We start from the raw sequence: 18,746 nt of genomic DNA, 5'->3' as shown, positions 1-18,746 counted from the left end.
CGCCCAGCAGTGAGCCACGTTGTACCCGTACAACGTGCGTGCGCATTGCGGTGCATATACGCATACGCAGTAGTAACCTGTTCGCTGCGCTGCGAAAAATGACAGCGAGCGATCAACTCGGAATAACCCCCCATGTGCACTGCAGGGGGAGCAGATATAACAATGTGCAGAGAGAGTTAGATTTGGGTGGGGTGTGTTCAAACTGAAATCTAAATTGCAGTGTAAAATTAAACTGCCAGTATTTACCCTGCACAGAAACAATATAACCCACCCAAATCTATCTGTCTCTGCAAATGTTATATCTGCCCCCCCCCCCCCTGCAGTGCACATGGGGGGTCATTCCGAGTTGTTCGCTCGTTATTTTTTTGTCGCAACGGAGCGAATAGTCGCTAATGCGCATGCGCAATGTCCGCAGTGCGACTGCGCCAAGTAAATTTGCTATGCAGTTAGGTTATTTACTCACGGCATTACGAGGTTTTTTCTTCGTTCTGGTGATCGTAATGTGATTGACAGGAAGGGGGTGTTTCTGGGCGGAAACAGGCCGTTTTATGGGAGTGTGTGAAAAAACGCAACCGTTTCAGGGAAAAACGCGGGAGTGGCTGGAGAAACGGAGGAGTGTCTGGGCGAACGCTGGGTGTGTTTGTGACGTCAAACCAGGAACGACAAGCACTGAACTGATCGCAGATGCCGAGTAAGTGTGGAGCTACTCAGAAACTGCTAAGAAGTGTCTATTCGCAATTCTGCTAATCTTTCGTTCGCAATTTTAATATGCTAAGATTCACTCCCAGTAGGCGGCGGCTTAGCGTGTGCAAAGCTGCTAAAAGCAGCTTGCGAGCGAACAACTCGGAATGACCCCCATGGTTTTGCCCATCTGCTAACAAATTTGCTGCTACGATCAACTCTGAATTACCCCCTAAATAAGAACCGTTGCACTTTCCAATACTGTGAAAAGGGAGAAATTTGTATTATTGTCACTGTTGCATGTATAAATAATATGAACATGATGCCCAAGTATTAGGGAAAATAGTGTTTATTCTGGATCAATAAAAACATCAGAATAAAGGAGAAATTTTTATTTTTAGGGACATTTGTAAATATCAGTATAATAATACTGTTTTAGATAGGACAGTGCTTAAATTAATGTTTAAATATTAAGTGTATATGTGCGATATAGGTTTTAATATTAGTGTAAAAAGTCAGAATAGCCTAAAAAACACATACGTGGAATGTAATGGCATCTGAGGTTGCCGGAAGTGCAGGAAGCAGGCTGATCTCAGACGTATTTTTTAAAGGGGCAATCACTTGCAAAAATACCTCCGGCTATCTTGGACGCCATTACATTCCACCGATTGATTGAGAACTCCGAGGTGGCATTGTTAGAATGAACATCACAGTATTCAGAATAAAAACTCCACAAACTCTACTGAACTTTAAAAAAGTGAAGTTACTGAGCTCCCGAGAAGCCATCTTAGTGTAAGGCTACAATATATTTTGGCATCACTAGAATGAATGTCAGCAGCGTGTTGAAAATGACAGGGTCACCGGTACGTGGGTTTTGTGAAAGATTTGGCGAAGGATACACATTGGAACAGTTCTTTTTAAGAAACTTGGAGACAGATGAACAATTGAGATGATTAATGGACTGAATACATAGGCCCAGATTTATTAAGCCTTGGAGAATGATAAGTAGCACGGTGATAACGTACCAACCAATCAGCTCCTAATGGTCATTTTTCAAAAACAGCCTGCAACATGGCAGTTAGGAGCTGATTGGCTGGTACTTTATCTCTCCACTTTATCTCTTACCAAGGCTTGATAAATCTCGGCTATAGTATCAACTGTTCTAGACATCATATAATCTTGAAAGGCTTCGTTATAGTGAATTCCTGGTATTAAAAGCTTGTGACTCTTCTATTGGCGGATTGGCCAGATAATTGTGCAGTGTAACAATGAAACTTCTCAGCATCACAAAGGGATAACGGTGTGCAGAGAGCAGGCATTTGCTGATGGATTTATGAATGATCGGCCACAAAGGCATGTCTCACTGCTGAGGTAATGGTGAGCAGGGCCACGCTCAGCTGCAGAGACAGGAACATGCCAGATATCCCAGAGCTGGAGACGGAATACAGAACACTTGTTTACTGCTGGGAAACATAAGAAAAACCCATGTTCTGGCTACTGGTTATTCTATTCTAGTATACAGGGAAGGGAGGGGATATGTGAAATCACTCACTAACAAGATCGGTAAATCTGCTGACATGCTTATTTGCTAATATGTGTATGTGTTAACATACTGTATGCTTATTTTCCTACCAGAAGGCCTCAGAAACACACATGCACTGCAAAACCATCCTTTTATCCACTGGAGGCCTATGATGTTGTGTGAGATTTTATTTCAGTAAAAAAATAAGATTTTACTCACCGGTAAATCTATTTCTCGTAGTCCGTAGTGGATGCTGGGCACTCCGTAAGGACCATGGGGAATAGCGGCTCCGCAGGAGACCGGGCACAACTAAAGAAAGCTTTAGGACTACCTGGTGTGCACTGGCTCCTCCCACCATGACCCCCCTCCAGACCCCAGTTAGGATACTGTGCCCGGAAGAGCTGACACAATAAGGAAGGATTTTGAATCCCGGGTAAGACTCATACCAGCCACACCAATCACACCGTATAACTCGTGATACAATACCCAGTTAACAGTATGAAATATAACTGAGCCTCTCAACGGATGGCTCAACAATAACCCTTTAGTTAACAATAACTATATACAAGTATTGCAGACAATCCGCACTTGGGATGGGCGCCCAGCATCCACTACGGACTACGAGAAATAGAATTACCGGTGAGTAAAATCTTATTTTCTCTAACGTCCTAAGTGGATGCTGGGAACTCCGTAAGGACCATGGGGATTATACCAAAGCTCCCAAACGGGCGGGAGAGTGAGGATGACTCTGCAGCAGCGAATGAGCAAACTCAAGGTCCTCCTCAGCCAGGGTATCAAACTTGTAGACTTTTGCAAAAATGTTTGAACCCGACCAAGTAACAGCTCGGCAAAGTTGTAAAGCCGAGACCCCTCGGGCAGCCGCCCAAGAAGAGCCCACTTTCCTTGTGGAATGGGCTTTTACAGATTTAGGGTGCGGCAGTCCAGCCGCAGAATGTGCAAGTTGAATCGTGCTACAGATCCAGCGAGCAATAGTCTGCTTAGAAGCAGGAGCACCCAGCTTGTTGGGTGCCTACAGGATAAATAGCGAGTCAGTTTACCTGACTCCAGCCGTCCTGGAAACATATATTTTCAGGGCCCTGACTACGTCCAGTAACTTGGAGTCCTCCAAGTCCCACGTAGCCGCAGGCGCCACAATAGGTTGGTTCACATGAAAAACTGATACCACCTTAGGAAGGAATTGGGAATGAGTCCTCAATTCCGCCCTATCCATATGGAAATCAGATAAGGGCATTTGCATGACAAAACCGCCAATTCTGATACACGCCTGGTCGACGCCAAGGCCAACCGCATGACCACTTTCCACGTGAGGTATTTTAGCTCTACGGATTTAAGTGGCTCAACCCAATGCGACTTCAGAAAATCCAACACAACGTTGAGATCCCAAGGTGCATATGCAGCACTCCCTTAACAAAAGTCTGAACTTCAGGCAGTGAAGCCAGTTCTTTTTTGAAGAAAATGTACAGAGCCGAAATCTGGACCTTAACGTAACCCAATTTTAGGCCCGTAGTCACTCCTGACTGTAGGAAGTGCAGAAATCGACCCAGTTGAAATTCCTCCGTTGGGGCCTTCCTGGCCTCACACCAAGCAACATATTTTTGCCATATGCGGTGATAATATTTGCGATCACATCTTTCCTAGCCTTAATCAGCGTAGGAATGACTTCCTCCGGAATGCCTTTTTCCTTTAGGATCCGGTGTTCAACCGCCATGCCGTCAAACACAGCCGTGGTAAGTCTTGGAACAGGCAGGGCCCCTGCTGCCGCAGGTCCAGTCTGAGCGACAGAGGCCATGAGTCCTCTGAGATCATTTCTTGAAGTTCTGGGTACCAAGCTCTTCTTGGCCAATCCGGAACCACGAGTATAGTTCTTACTCCTCTCCTTCTTAGTATTCTCAATACCTTCGGTATGAGAGGCAAAAGAAGGAACCCATACACCGACTGGTACACCCACGGTGTTACCAGAGCGTCCACAGCTATCGCCTGAGGGTCCCTTGACCTGGCGCAATATCTTTTTAGCTTTTTGTTGAGGCGGGACGCCATCATGTCCACCTGTGGCCTTTCCCAATGGTGTACAATCATTTTGAAGACTTCTGGATGAAGTCCCCACTCTCCCGGGTGGAGGTTGTGCCTGCTGAGAAAGTCTGCTTCCCAGTTGTCCACTCCGGGAATGAACACTGCTAACAGTGCTAACACATGATCTTCCGCCCATCGGAAAATCCTTGTGGCTTCTGCCATCACCATCCTGCTTCTTGTGCCGCCCTGCTGGTTTACATGGGCGACCGCCGTGATGTTGTCTGACTGGATCAGCACCGGCTGGTGTTGAAGCAGGGGTCTAGCCTGACTTAGGGCATTGTGAATGGCCCTTAGTCCCAGAATATTTATGTGTAGGGAAGTCTCCTGACTTGACCATAATCCTTGGAAGTTTCTTCCCTGTGTGACTGCCCCCCAGCCTCGAAGGCTGGCATCTGTGGTCACCAGGACCCAGTCCTGTATGCCGAATCTGCGGCCCTCTAGAAGATGAGCACTCTGCAGCCACCACAACAGCGACACCCTGGCCCTTGGAGACAGGGTTATCAGCCGATGCATCTGAAGATGCGACCCGGACCACTTGTCCAACAGATCCCACTGGAAGATCCTTGCATGGAACCTACCGAATGGAATTTCTTCGTAAGAAGCTACCATAATTCCCAGGACTCGCGTGCATTGATGCACCGACACCTGTATTTGTATTAGGAGGTCTCTGACTAGAGATGACAACTCCTTGACCTTCTCCTCCGGGAGAAACCCTTTTTCCTGTTCTGTGTCCAGAACCATACTTAGGAACAGTAGACGCGTCGTAGGAACCAGCTGCGACTTTGGACTATTCAGAATCCAGCCGTGCTGTTGTAGCACTTCCCTAGATAGGGCTACTCCGACGAACAACTGTTCCCTGGACCTCGCCTTTATAAGGAGATCGTCCAAGTACGGGATAATTATAACTCCCTTTTTACGAAGGAGTATCATCATTTCGGCCATTACCTTGGTAAATACCCTCGGTGCCGGGGACAGACCAACGGCAACGTCTGGAATTGGTAATGACAGTCCTGTACCACAATTTTGAGGTACTCCTGGTGAGGAAGGTAAATGGGGACATGCAGGTAAGCATCCTTGATGTCCAGTGATACCATGTAATCCCCTTCGTCCAGGCTTGCAATAACCGCCCTGAGCGATTCCATTTTGAACTTGAACCTTCGTCTATAAGTGTTCAAGGATTTCAATGTTAGAATAGATCTCACCGAACCGTCTGGTTTCGGTACCACAAACATTGTGGAATAGTAACCCCGTCCTTGATGAAGGAGGGGTACCTTGATTATCACCTGCTGGAAGTACAGCTTGTGAATTGCCGCCAGTACAAGGCAAGGCTGATTTGAGGTAACGGCGAGGGGGAGTCGCCTCGAACTCCAGCTTGTATCCCTGTGATACTATTTGCAGAAACCAGGGATCCACCTGTGAGCGAGCCCACTGGTCGCTGAAGTTCCCGAGACGCGCCCCCACCGCACCTGGCTCCACCTGTGGAGCCCCAGCATCATGCAGCGGACTCAGAGGAAGCGGGGGAAGATTTTTGATCCTGAGAACTGGCTGTCTGGTGCAGCTTTTTCCCTCTTCCCTTGTCTCTGTGCAGAAAGGAAGCGCCTTTGACCCGCTTGCTTTTCTGAAGCCGAAAGGACTGTACCTTATAATATGGTGCTTTCTTAGGCTGTGAGGAAACTTGGGGTAAATATTTTCCTTTTACACAAAGGGGGCGACCCGGCACCGGTCTAAAAATAGTTTTTGATTACAGAAAAACCAAATTTGGACAATTTTCAAGTAAAATCTTTAATATAATGTCCAGTTTGGGGGTGCGCCCAGAGCCAGTGACATATGCATAAACAAAAGGGAGAAAGAAGAAGGCTCTTGTGTGGGCGTACTCATTAATGGTAGTTAAATAACTAGAATGAATAACACTAGGTTGATTAGTCAGCAGATAAAACAAAATTTATTTGGAAATATTAAGAATATAATTGCCCCTGGTTGAGGAGATGTGACTGATCCCAGATAAAAATGTTCTGGTCCTGCCTCAGGAAATGAGATGGAGAGGGGTAGAGACACTGCAAGTCATAAACCCTTTCTCACCCGGCCAGTACAGATGATCTGTGTTAATGAGATCAATTAAGTCAATTGATTTTAGATTCTGTCATAATCCTAATGAAGGAATAACAGCTATTATGGCAATGAGTAATAATAGAAACAAATCAAAGGATATACCAGGGTAAAGAAAGAAAAGGATAGGAACAAATGGTGATGCTGCTGTTGGAGTCACATACCACACATCATATGCAATGATTGATGTTCTACAACACTGAGTATTCCCTGTGAGTCTCCACCTCAGGTACTAACTCAGCCCACACTGTTTCGCTTCCAAGATCGGACGAGATCGGGCATTAGCAGTGTGGTTTGATAGTAGAAGGATTTGGTCAGACGTCCAATGAGAGTGCACCTATATAGGGGGGGATAATTAGCTGGGTCTTATAGATACAGTGTGGATCTGCTTTTTGTGTTAGGCAGGAGACATCAAGTCCCACACCGGTGGTATTGTGTCCCTGGATCACAAATGAGAGTCCACGAAAAAGGAAGATATATAGATTTATGAAAAAAACGAAGATATATAGATTTATGAAAAAAAACCTAAAAAGGAAAATGGAGATCAATTAGGCTGTAGTTATTAGGAACGGGTGATAAAAATTACCCGTCCGTATAGATACAAATGGATAAGGAAACACGGATCAAGAATTTTTTTTATATATATGTGTACATTGGTACTGGTGTAAGGAACAGAAAATATGTCAAAGATAATTGTAGATACAAATAAATAGTACTGGTATATGCAATGAAATAATCACTAGTGACATGGGTGTCATTAGAAACACTTTGTGTGAATTGGAGCTGTTATAATCATTAGGATATAGGGAAATAGACATGAAATTCTCATATAACCCATGCAGCAATATGACAACAGGATCTGCAGGAGGAAAGTCAAAGAAGAATGCAGTATTACTTTCCTATAAAATGCAGTTTTTAATCCTGATGCAATAAACTAAGATGCATAAGCCTGGAAAAAGGCATAAATGAAGCCACACAAAAAGCAGATAAATAGTACTGGTATATGCAATGAAATAATCACTAGTGACATGGGTGTCATTAGAAACACTTTGTGTGAATTGGAGCTGTTATAATCATTAGGATATAGGATCATTATAATCATTAGGATATAGGGAAATAGACATGAAAGGAAGTGAGCAAGCCCCACAGGGGTGAAAACATGTTTTCCATTCCAATGGGTCCTGTTTTGTCCAACTGCAAGTGATTCACTCCTAGCCTCAGGTCAGATCATTCCATCCTGCCATTTTGGGCTAATTTTTGCCCAGCTGTCATAGAAATTGTATCTATATCCGTGCAGCTTCATTTATGCCTTTTTCCAGGCTTATGCATCTTAGTTTATTGCATCAGGATTAAAAACTGCATTTTATAGGAAAGAAATACTGCATTCTTCTTTGACTTTCCTCCTGCAGATCCTGTTGTCATATTGCTGCATGGGTTATATGAGAATTTCATGTCTATTTCCCTATATCCTAATGATTATAACAGCTCCAATTCACACAAAGTGTTTCTAATGACACCCATGTCACTAGTGATTATTTCATTGCATATACCAGTACTATTTATCTGCTTTTTGTGTGGCTTCATTTATGCCTTTTTCCAGGCTTATGCATCTTAGTTTATTGCATCAGGATTAAAAACTGCATTTTATAGGAAAGTAATACTGCATTCTTCTTTGACTTTCCTCCTGCAGATCCTGTTGTCATATTGCTGCATGGGTTATATGAGAATTTCATGTCTATTTCCCTATATCCTAATGATTATAACAGCTCCAATTCACACAAAGTGTTTCTAATGACACCCATGTCACTAGTGATTATTTCATTGCATATACCAGTACTATTTATTTGTATCTACAATTATCTTTGACATATTTTCTGTTCCTTACACCAGTACCAATGTACACATATATATAAAAAAATTTCTTGATCCGTGTTTCCTTATCCATTTGTATCTATACGGACGGGTAATTTTTATCACCCGTTCCTAATAACTACAGCCTAATTGATCTCCATTTTCCTTTTTAGGGTTTTTTTCATAAATCTATATATCTTCGTTTTTTTCATAAATCTATATATCTTCCTTTTTCGTGGACTCTCATTTGTGATCCAGGGACACAATACCACCGGTGTGGGACTTGATGTCTCCTGCCTAACACAAAAAGCAGATCCACACTGTATCTATAAGACCCAGCTAATTATCCCCCCCTATATAGGTGCACTCTCATTGGACGTCTGACCAAATCCTTCTACTATCAAACCACACTGCTAATGCCCGATCTCGTCCGATCTTGGAAGCGAAACAGTGTGGGCTGAGTTAGTACCTGAGGTGGAGACTCACAGGGAATACTCAGTGTTGTAGAACATCAATCATTGCATATGATGTGTGGTATGTGACTCCAACAGCAGCATCACCATTTGTTCCTATCCTTTTCTTTCTTTACCCTGGTATATCCTTTGATTTGTTTCTATTATTACTCATTGCCATAATAGCTGTTATTCCTTCATTAGGATTATGACAGAATCTAAAATCAATTGACTTAATTGATCTCATTAACACAGATCATCTGTACTGGCCGGGTGAGAAAGGGTTTATGACTTGCAGTGTCTCTACCCCTCTCCATCTCATTTCCTGAGGCAGGACCAGAACATTTTTATCTGGGATCATTCACATCTCCTCAACCAGGGGCAATTATATTCTTAATATTTCCAAATAAATTTTGTTTTATCTGCTGACTAATCAACCTAGTGTTATTCATTCTAGTTATTTAACTACCATTAATGAGTGCGCCCACACAAGAGCCTTCTTCTTTCTCCCTTTTGTTTATGTAAATATTTTCCTTCCCAGCTGTTGCTGTGGATACGAGGTCCCAGAGACCATTCCCAAACAATTCCTCACCCTTATAAGGCAGAATCTTCATGTGCCTTCTAACGTCAGCATCGCCTGTCCACTGCCGGGTCCCTAATACCCTCCTGGCAGAATGGACATTGCATTAATTCTAGAGATGAGCGGGTTCGGTTTTACTCGGTTTTACTCGGTTCTCAAAACGGCATCTAATTGGCTCACGGATGTCACGTGTTTTGGATAGCCAATAAGATTCGGTTTTGAGAACCGAGTAAAACCGAGTAAAACCGAATCCGCTCATCTCTAATTTCTGGATGCCAGCCGGCAAATATCCCTCTGTGCATCCCTCATATATAAGACAACGTCTTTAATATGCTCTATGGTTAGCAAATAGTATCCCTGTCCTGACAGGGTAATAGACCACGCTGCAGCAGCACTATCCATGCTGAAGGCAATTGCAGGTCTCAGTATAGTACCTGAGTGTGTATATACAGACTTCAGGATAGCCTCCTGCTTTTTATCAGCAGGCTCCTTTAAAGTGGCCGTATCCTAAGACGGCAGTGCCACCTTTTTGACAAACGTGTGAGCGCCTTATCCACCCTAGGGGATATCTCCCAACGTGACCTATCCTCTGGCGGGAAAGGGTACGCCATCAGTAACTTTTTAGAAATTACCAGTTTCTTATCGGGGGAACCCACGCTTCTTCACACACTTCATTCACTCATCTGATGGGGGAACAAAACACTGTCTGCTTTTTCTCCCCAAACATAAAACCCCTTTTTTGTGGTACCTGGGTTAATGTCAGAAATGTATAACACATTTTTCATTGCCGAGATCATGTAACGGATGTTCCTAGTGGATTGTGTATATGTCTCAACCTTGTCGACACTGGAGTCAGACTCCGTGTCGACATCTGTGTCTGCCATCTGAGGTAGCGGGCGTTTTTGAGCCCCTGATGGCCTTTGAGACGCCTGGGCAGGCGCGGGCTGAGAAGCCGGCTGTCCCACAGCTGTTACGTCATTCAGCCTTTTATGTAAGGAGTTGACGCTGTCGGTTAATACCTTCCACCTATCCATCCACTCTGGAGTCGGCCCCACAGGGGGCGACATCACATTTATCGGCATCTGCTCCGCCTCCACATAAGCCTCCTCATCAACCATGTCGACACAGCCGTATCGACACACCGCACACACACAGGGAATGCTCTGACTGAGGACAGGACCCCACAAAGTCCTTTGGGGAGACAGAGAGAGAGTATGCCAGCACACACCAGAGCGCTATATAATGCAGGGATTCACACTACCCACAGTGATTTTTCCCTTATAGCTGCTATAATACACATATTTGCGCCTAAATTTAGTGCCCCCCCTCTCTTTTTAACCCTTTGAGCCTGAAAACTACAGGGGAGAGCCTGGGGAGCTGTCTTCTGTGATGATTTGCCAGCCAAGGTGTTTATATTGCTGCTCAGGGCGCCTCCCCCCAGCGCCCTGCACCCATCAGTGACCGGGGTGTGAGGTGTGCATGAGGAGCAATGGCGCACAGCTGCAGTGCTGTGCGCTACCTTGTTGAAGACCGAAGTCTTCTGCCGCCGATTTCCAGGACCACCTTCATGCTTCTGGCTCTGTAAGGGGGACGGCGGCGCGGCTCCGGGACCGAACGATCGAGGTCGGGTCCTGTGTTCGATCCCTCTGGAGCTAATGGTGTCCAGTAGCCTAAGAAGCCCAAACTATCTCCAGTCAGGTAGGTTCGCTTCTTCTCCCCTTAGTCCCTCGTAGCAGTGAGTCTGTTGCCAGCAGATCTCACTGAAAATAAAAAACCTAAAATATACTTTCTTTTTCTAGGAGCTCAGGAGAGCCCCTAGTGTGCATCCAGCTCAGCCGGGCACAAGATTCTAACTGAGGTCTGGAGGAGGGTCATAGAGGGAGGAGCCAGTGCACACCAGGTAGTCCTAAAGCTTTCTTTAGTTGTGCCCGGTCTCCTGCGGAGCCGCTATTCCCCATGGTCCTTACGGAGTGCCCAGCATCCACTAGGACGTCAGAGAAATGGGTAATTTTTGGACTACTGCCTATAGGGAAATTATTATGCATGGGCCTGGTTCAGAGACTGATACAGTGCACACTGCCGCTGCCTCATTGGACAGTGGACACAGTGCACATGGCTGCTGCCTCATTGGACGCAGTGCACATGGCTGCAGCCTCTTTGGACGCAGTGCACATGGCTGCTGCCTCTTTGGATGCAGTGTACATGGCTGCTGCCTCATTGGACGCAGTGCACATGGCTGCAGCCTCTTTAGATGCAGTGCACAGGGCTGCTGCCTCTTTGGATGCAGTGCACATGGCTGCTGCCTCTTTGGATGCAGTGCACATGGCTGCAGCCTCTTTAGATGCAGTGCACATGGCTGCTGCCTCTTTGGATGCAGTGTACATGGCTGCTGCCTCTTTGGATGCAGTGCACATGGCTGCTGCCTCTTTGAACATAGTGGCCATGGCTGCTGCTGGACGCAATGCACATCTGAAGACTCAGCATCAGATCATCTGCAAGACCATCGGCCATCCGTGTAACCCTGAGGTTACTCAGATTGGCCCTCCCAGCTTCGTAGGCAAAGTCAGGAAGTCTGTGTTGGAAGACGCAGACCCTGGCCTCAGCACTCCCAGAAAACGGGGTGACACAACCCCATTTCTGGGAATTCTGCCCAGCTCCGCACACTCACTGCTCCCAAATGGCCACAGCCTGTTAATAAGGACGCACTCCGTGCAACCAATGCAGGACCCTTTCTGCACATGTTACCCACCTTTGATGGCTCATGATCTCTGAATTAGGCTATATATGCTTGGGTTTCAGGTTTAGGCGTATCAACTAATCTTTGTTGATAGTGTATACTGGCAGGCCTCTAGTAAGTGAAAAAAAAACAAAAAAAACCCCCACTCATTTAAAGGGCATATCACTTAACTAGTCTTGTGGAACAGATCAATAGGGATTTCCTAAAAAAACAACAACAAAAAAAGTTACCAGTGTTCAACGTTATAGTTAGTTATTGATCTGAAACTTATAAAACATATTTGCTGTGGCGGCAAGAAGCAGAGTAATGGTGTGGCAAATGGCATGCCCTGCAGAACGCTCTTCTGCATCTTACTTACAGATTTGGCCAAGGCTCTACAGTAAGGCTGGGCAAAATACAGCCCGCGGGTTGGATGCAGCCCTCATGGCAATTGTGTCCGGTCCGGTGGATGCCGCAGCCTTATTACTGTGTTTGCCGGCCCGGGCCTGCACAATCAAAATAAAGAACAACTCCTGACGGCCCAAGAGCCAAACAGCTGTTCCGGCTCACTGTCAGGCTGCTGATGGGTGCAGGCAGCAGCCTTCTTCAGTGCACTTCCTTCTCCTCCCATTCCCTTCCACTCATATCTGTTTCATACCACCGCAAAAACCTGGGTTATTGCCAGATTAACCCAGGTTGCGGCTCGGGGTGAAAGGGTTCCCTAAATATAACCCGAGTCCAGTGACCCGTGAATCCAACCCAGGTAGTGAGCAAGTTTAGACCCGGGATGGAACTGGGTTATGGGGCAATGTGAATGGGTAACCAGGTCATCCTCACAGGTCACACTAACACCCTATGGAGAGCCGGCTCACCAGCGCTTAGTGATGATGTAACCTACAAGTGCCGACAGAGGAGAAGCACCGTAAATAACCCAGGTCCAACTTGAGGTGTGAACGGTTTTCAAGCCACTGTCACTTGGCTTGAAACGCGTGTTCCGTAACTCAGGCTGGACCAGGAATATTGGTATGAAAGGGGTATTAGTCATGCAGAGAAACCCCCCCACCATTCATCGAGGAACTGCTCTCAATTGAGCTTAACACACAGCACTATGCACTCTGTTAGGGCGCAGGTACTTATCCATCATGCAATACCATCCGGGATGCATCTGATTGGCTCCAAATTTACTCTGCAGCAGGACAATTACCGCATGCATAAAGCCAATGTCATTAAGAACTATCATCAGCGTAAAGAAGAACAAGGAGTCCTGGAAGTGATGATATGGCCTCCACGGAGCCCTGATCTCAATATCATCGAGTTTGTCTGGGATTTCATGATGGGACAGGATTTGAGCTAGCCTACATCTATAGAAGATCTGTGGCTAGTTCTCAAAGATGTTCGGAACAACCTCCCTGCCGAGTTCCTTCAAATACTGTACAAGTGTACCTAGAAGAATTGATGCTGGTTTGACGGCAAAGGGTGGTCACACCAAATACTGATTTGAATTAGATTTCTCTTCTGTTAATTGATAAAAATAAACTCTTAACACTTCTATTTTTGAAAGAATTCTTACTTTGCAGATTTTTTTCCACTCCTGCCTAAAACTTTTGCACAGTATTGTATATAATTGCACAACATAGATTCCACCACTTTCGGCCCTTGAATGTTCACTAAAAACTGCCAAGTGGCCCCCCAGCTGAAATAACTGCCCATCCCTGTTCTACTACAGCAACTGTTCTCAGGCAAAAGTGGGACACAGGAGGCTGCACTGTTTCACAGATCTAATGCTAGATCTATGGAATACTAGATGATGAGATTGGGAGAGCTAAAAAAAAATGGGACAAAACAATTCCAAATGCAAAAATGAGATTAGCACTGTAATATCAGGATCTTTAATTAATATTCACATTTTTATTAATGTGCTTACAGTATCTCAATCAGAGGATTTCAGTGGCTCTATGCTGAAAAGGTCACAGCTGACGTACAATTATTCCAGTACGGAGCATCTCTCTATAAACGTACATCTTACAGTCCGACACTTTATTATCGTACATTTATACAGCCCTATCATATTCCACAGCATTACACTTTACTATTGGGAGCATACACATGAATAAAGCAAGAATGGGGATTATAAACAGACAAAGGGGTATAGATATATATGAAATGACTTTGTGATGTGAAGGACCTCACTCTGGTTCTCAGTGCCCTTTCCTCCGAGGCCTTCACCTCTGTGATATCTAGAATTCCCCATCATATGACAGTAGAAACAATACTATCTGTGTGTGCACCCGTGCGGGAAGCTGGTAGTGCTTCAAAGCGAGTAAAAACACATAACGCTCCTTGAAGGCTTCCAGGCGCAGTCGTGAAGTGTCTATTGTCTGATTAAGCATGTCACCTCATGAAAATAACTGGAAAAGATATCTATGCAAATCTTTGCTCTTAAGAAAACGTATGAGCTCAAACCTAACGGTGAAAGAGAGATTAATATTGCAACTTTGGAGCAGATTCTCATTAAAGGATCACTGAATGCCAAAATTTCAGATATAATCCAAGTAGGTAAATACATTTTTCAGCTTTTACCTGACGTTCCACTATTGCTGTGATACAAAGTAAGGTATTAGTGAATCAACTGATTTTTGCAAAGTACATTTACCGATCTGTCAGTCATTGTGTGCATGTACATCTGTCCTACCAGCGGAAGACAGCATGAAAGACTTCATTATTTAAGTATAAACATTACAGTTCTTCCATGAATTTAACTCAGCTCAGTAATAGACAGCATTTGAAATTCAGGGGAGGGGTCCTGGGGTGCACACCGGTAATGAGAGGTGCGACCCTGCGGAGACCTTTCAGTACTGCATACAAAGACAAGGTTACAGGTGCACAATTCATTAATAATAATCATTGCAATAAACTTTGCATTTTGAGCGAGGTTCTCCGCATAGTTATGGCCACAAGTAACGGCTTGCCCACCGCGTCCAGGTGACCTCATTAGTCGGGCAAGTCCCTATCATTTTGGGGGGTACAAATCCTGGGCGCAAGATCCCCCAAAATGAAGCAGCTGAGTGACCCCAGGGCAACACAAAAGTGAAAAAATATATAGTGATAAAGTGAAAATAGGTTAGTGAGGGAGGCTGCTGAAAGGAGCAGGGGTAAATTAGTGAGAGGTAATGAAGTGAGAAAGTAGTGAGAGGTAAAGTAGTGAAAAGTGAAGGAAGGAAATGAATTACATTGAAACAAAACACACGATAGGGATGAAAGTAAATATGAAAATAAGTGTTAATACGTGTTGCTCCTGAGGCAAAACAGCCACAACAGTCCAGGGGGACCCACACTCAGCTGCTTCATTTTGGGGGGTCCTGCGCCCAGGATTTGTACCCCCCCCCCCCCAAAAAAAAAAAAAAAAATGTTAGGGACTTGCCTGACTAATGAGGTCACCTGGACACGGTGGGCAAGCCGTTACTTATGGCCATAACTATGCGAAGAACCTCGCTCAAAATGCCAAATTTTCTTGCACTGATTATTATTAATAAATTGGTAATGTTTGAATTGTGCACCTGTAACGTTGTCTTTTTCTTTGTATGCAGCATTTGAAATACAGCAGTTCGTTGTTTGTGTTACTCTACCTGAGATGTCAGGATGTAAGCGACAACCTGGCATACTTGCTGTGCTGACTGGTAGACTCATTAACAATGGAATCGTCATTGATGTCACAGCAGCTCAACAGCAAGTAGTTTCCACTATTGACCTGTTTCACAGGGAGGTAATACTATGGGTTATTTTTTTTTTAACAGAGATTAAGAACAATGGACCTAATTCAGACCTGATCGCTGCTGTGCGTTTTTAGCACAGCAGCCGATCAGGTGTGAACTGCGCATGCACCGCAGTGCGCCCGTGCATGCCAGACTGCCGACGGCTGTCTCGGCCCTGCAATCGCCTCTGCCTGGTTGATAGGCAGAAGCGGTCGCTGGGCAGGAGCGGGTGAGCCGGCTGCGTTTGCCTGCCATTTAGGGGGCACGGTCTGGGCAACACGGGCGTGCCCGGACCGTTGTGGGGGTGTGGGCCGCGGCAGCTGTGTGACGTCACACGCAGCTGCTGCGACCCTCACAGCGTCGAGTAGCTCCTGCCAGCACGCAGGAGCTACGCTGGCAGGGAGCTGCTCCTAAAGTACAAAAGCCTCACCGCTGTGCGATGCTTTTGTACTTGTGCGGGGGGATCAGGCCTGACATGTGGGGCGGACTAGCCCTGCGCTGGGCGTCCCACCGCATGTCTGTGTGACTGATCGTAGATGTGCTAAATTTAGTACATCTATGATCAGGTCTGAATTAGGCCCAATGTTAAGTATATACTGAATAATGCTATTTTACCTACACATATCCTATATTAAAAAGTACTGTTTGGAGCATAATGGTCTTTTATTACCGAAGTGACAAGTTAACTAGCTTTGTCCCTAAGTGGCACTTAAGCCTATAGTATTCATACATCATTAATATCCTCTCCAAACCACTTTGAGTTGAGTTTACTTTCTACTAGAGAACACAGCGGGCACCAAGTCCGGATGCATATAAATATATAGAAGAAGCCTCTTCCTTTAAATAATTTATGATAATTAGCTGGAAAATCTACCGAAGTCTACTAATAATTGTACCCATGAGTTTGAAAGGAGACATGTGACCCCCACCGCTCCCCTTACTGCTGATTGTTTGAAAGGAGCTACAGCGCCTTTCACATTTACCTGTTTTTGAAATGCCCAAATAACTCATTGTGAAGCTTCCAAATAGTCTTGTTTGCAGTCAGTGATTCTGTACATATGAATTATAATACAACTGTAAGGTTTGTGTCTGTACATAGCAATTTTTTTGGAGAAATATACTTCTAGGGACTGTTTATGATCAATAGAGAGGAAAAAAAATCAGATATTTTGTCTGTCTTTTTTTTTATCTAGGCATCTCGCAAAAACTACTGGATGAATTTGGATTGTGTTTTCACTACTATTTAGCTTAGAAACCTAGAAAGAAACTGAGGTACGTATGTATGATCTCGATGTGACGCCAGAAAAAAGAGCAATAAAGGAAAATACAGATGCTTGATACTCGGTGCGCTGAAAATTGGTGTTCCGATCAAGCTTCTGACTCCGCCCAATTTATGCAACGGAACTGACTCAAAGTGACTGCTCTACAGAGGATCCTAATTGAGGCAGAGACTGTAACCGGATGTGGTGCAGGCGAGACCTCGTTTATACCACATATACTGAACAATTTTCCTTCTCAATTTAAGCGCCTGCTGTTTTCTGTAAGCATCTGATTCGCTATGACAATCAACAAGTTGAGGAAGCAAACGCTCAGTGCTGCAGGCGTAGATCTCAGGACCAGCTGCTTCTCCCATGGACAGCTTTACGCGGCTTGCTCACGAGTTAGTAGCCCCAAGCATCTTTTTGTGCTAATCCATGAAGGAAAAACTGCAAATATTGTTTACAAAGAAATGTTGTGATCAATGTGTACAATATAAAATATATATCACATTATTAGATGGCGCTACTGTCTTTGTAAAATTAGTTCTGCCGAGCAATAACAGACATCCATACGAGCAAAGCCGTGGGCAACACTAGTAATGATATGAACTTAAGAGGGACAGTCTCACTTTTGTGGCAGGTACTCTTTTGTTAAATCAAGTATGTACAAGATAAAGTCATCTGCCTAGTTTACCCTGCCATGACATAGGCAACTAACTTGTATGGTACCTGCATCCTGAACAAGGTATTATCATCCCTTCCCCCCTATGAGTTCCCTCCTCCATGCCACTTACAGTATCTCACTGGTTCAAAGCACTGGCACGGAGAAGCAGTGGATGAGAATAGAACGGTAGAGAGACTGTATAACATTCTAAACTGTTGGATCACCATAGTAACTGGTCTAAACACCAGAGCCCACACGTATACCAAATAGGAGCAATGATACCCTCTCATCTTTTGAGTCGCAGTATCGTACATAACACTTCATGAGAGCTACTTGCTATGTGCCCATTTTCCAAGCGCAGGAATAGTACTGAGTTAGCATTTCAAGGACATGTAAAAGAAAGTGAGTCTTGTGGTATTTACCTACTTCCTATAGTGGGGTCAGGAGTACTGCAAAAAGGGTCATCCAATATCGTCAAAACATAACCCATGGGGAATGGGTTATGATTGACTGATCCAATCGTTTAACTTACTGATCCAATCGTTTAACTTAAATAAGCCCCACCCATTTCAGTGACATCACTGTTTTGACAATTTGGTTAAAACTAGAGATGAGCGGGTTCGGATTTATCGCCAGAATTAACGCCAGTTCGGTTTTATCTGGATTTTTCCTATTGGCTATCCAAAACACGTGACAACCGTGAGCCAATAAGATGCCGTTTTGAGAACCGAGTAAATCTGAGTCAAACCGAACCCGCTCATCTCTAGTTAAAACAGAATGAGAAAAGCTAAAATGGATATAATAATCGTGGATGGTCTCCGTCATGCACAGTGGGAGCCGAGGCGCAGGTGATGCTCACTGCTACTGCAACGAATGAACCAGGTTTGTAGCCATGGGAGTGATGAGGAGAGAGGGGAACCTTGCAGCACTGGCCACACTACTTAGCAAATTGGCAAATGATGGGTCAAAAATGCTAGCACACAATAACCTGCATGCAGTGTGAGAGTGTAATAGTGCTACAAAAGGACTACTACTACGTGTGACATATAATAGGCAGTACCGTGAAAAGTCA

At 44.7% G+C, this 18,746-nt stretch overlaps 1 protein-coding gene and 1 long non-coding RNA gene across 7 annotated transcripts in view; one reads left to right on the top strand and one right to left on the bottom strand.

Annotated features, from left to right (window-relative positions):
- LOC134966581 (uncharacterized) overlaps positions 1–17,504 on the top strand; it is a 289,870-nt gene extending 272,366 nt beyond the window's left edge. For both annotated transcript variants that reach the window (XR_010188671.1, XR_010188670.1), the window contains one exon: positions 16,945–17,504. This is a non-coding gene — a long non-coding RNA (uncharacterized LOC134966581). The remainder of the gene's footprint in view (positions 1–16,944) is intronic.
- Positions 1–18,746, bottom strand: part of NPHP4 (nephrocystin 4) — a 720,559-nt gene that overhangs the window by 256,272 nt on the left and 445,541 nt on the right. The window lies entirely within an intron of this gene.

The sequence above is a fragment of the Pseudophryne corroboree genome, chromosome 10 (assembly GCF_028390025.1).
Source record: "Pseudophryne corroboree isolate aPseCor3 chromosome 10, aPseCor3.hap2, whole genome shotgun sequence".
Taxonomy (NCBI): Eukaryota; Metazoa; Chordata; class Amphibia; order Anura; family Myobatrachidae; genus Pseudophryne; species Pseudophryne corroboree.
Note: the sequence above shows the minus strand (reverse complement) of the source record. Positions and strands in the feature narration are given on the sequence as shown.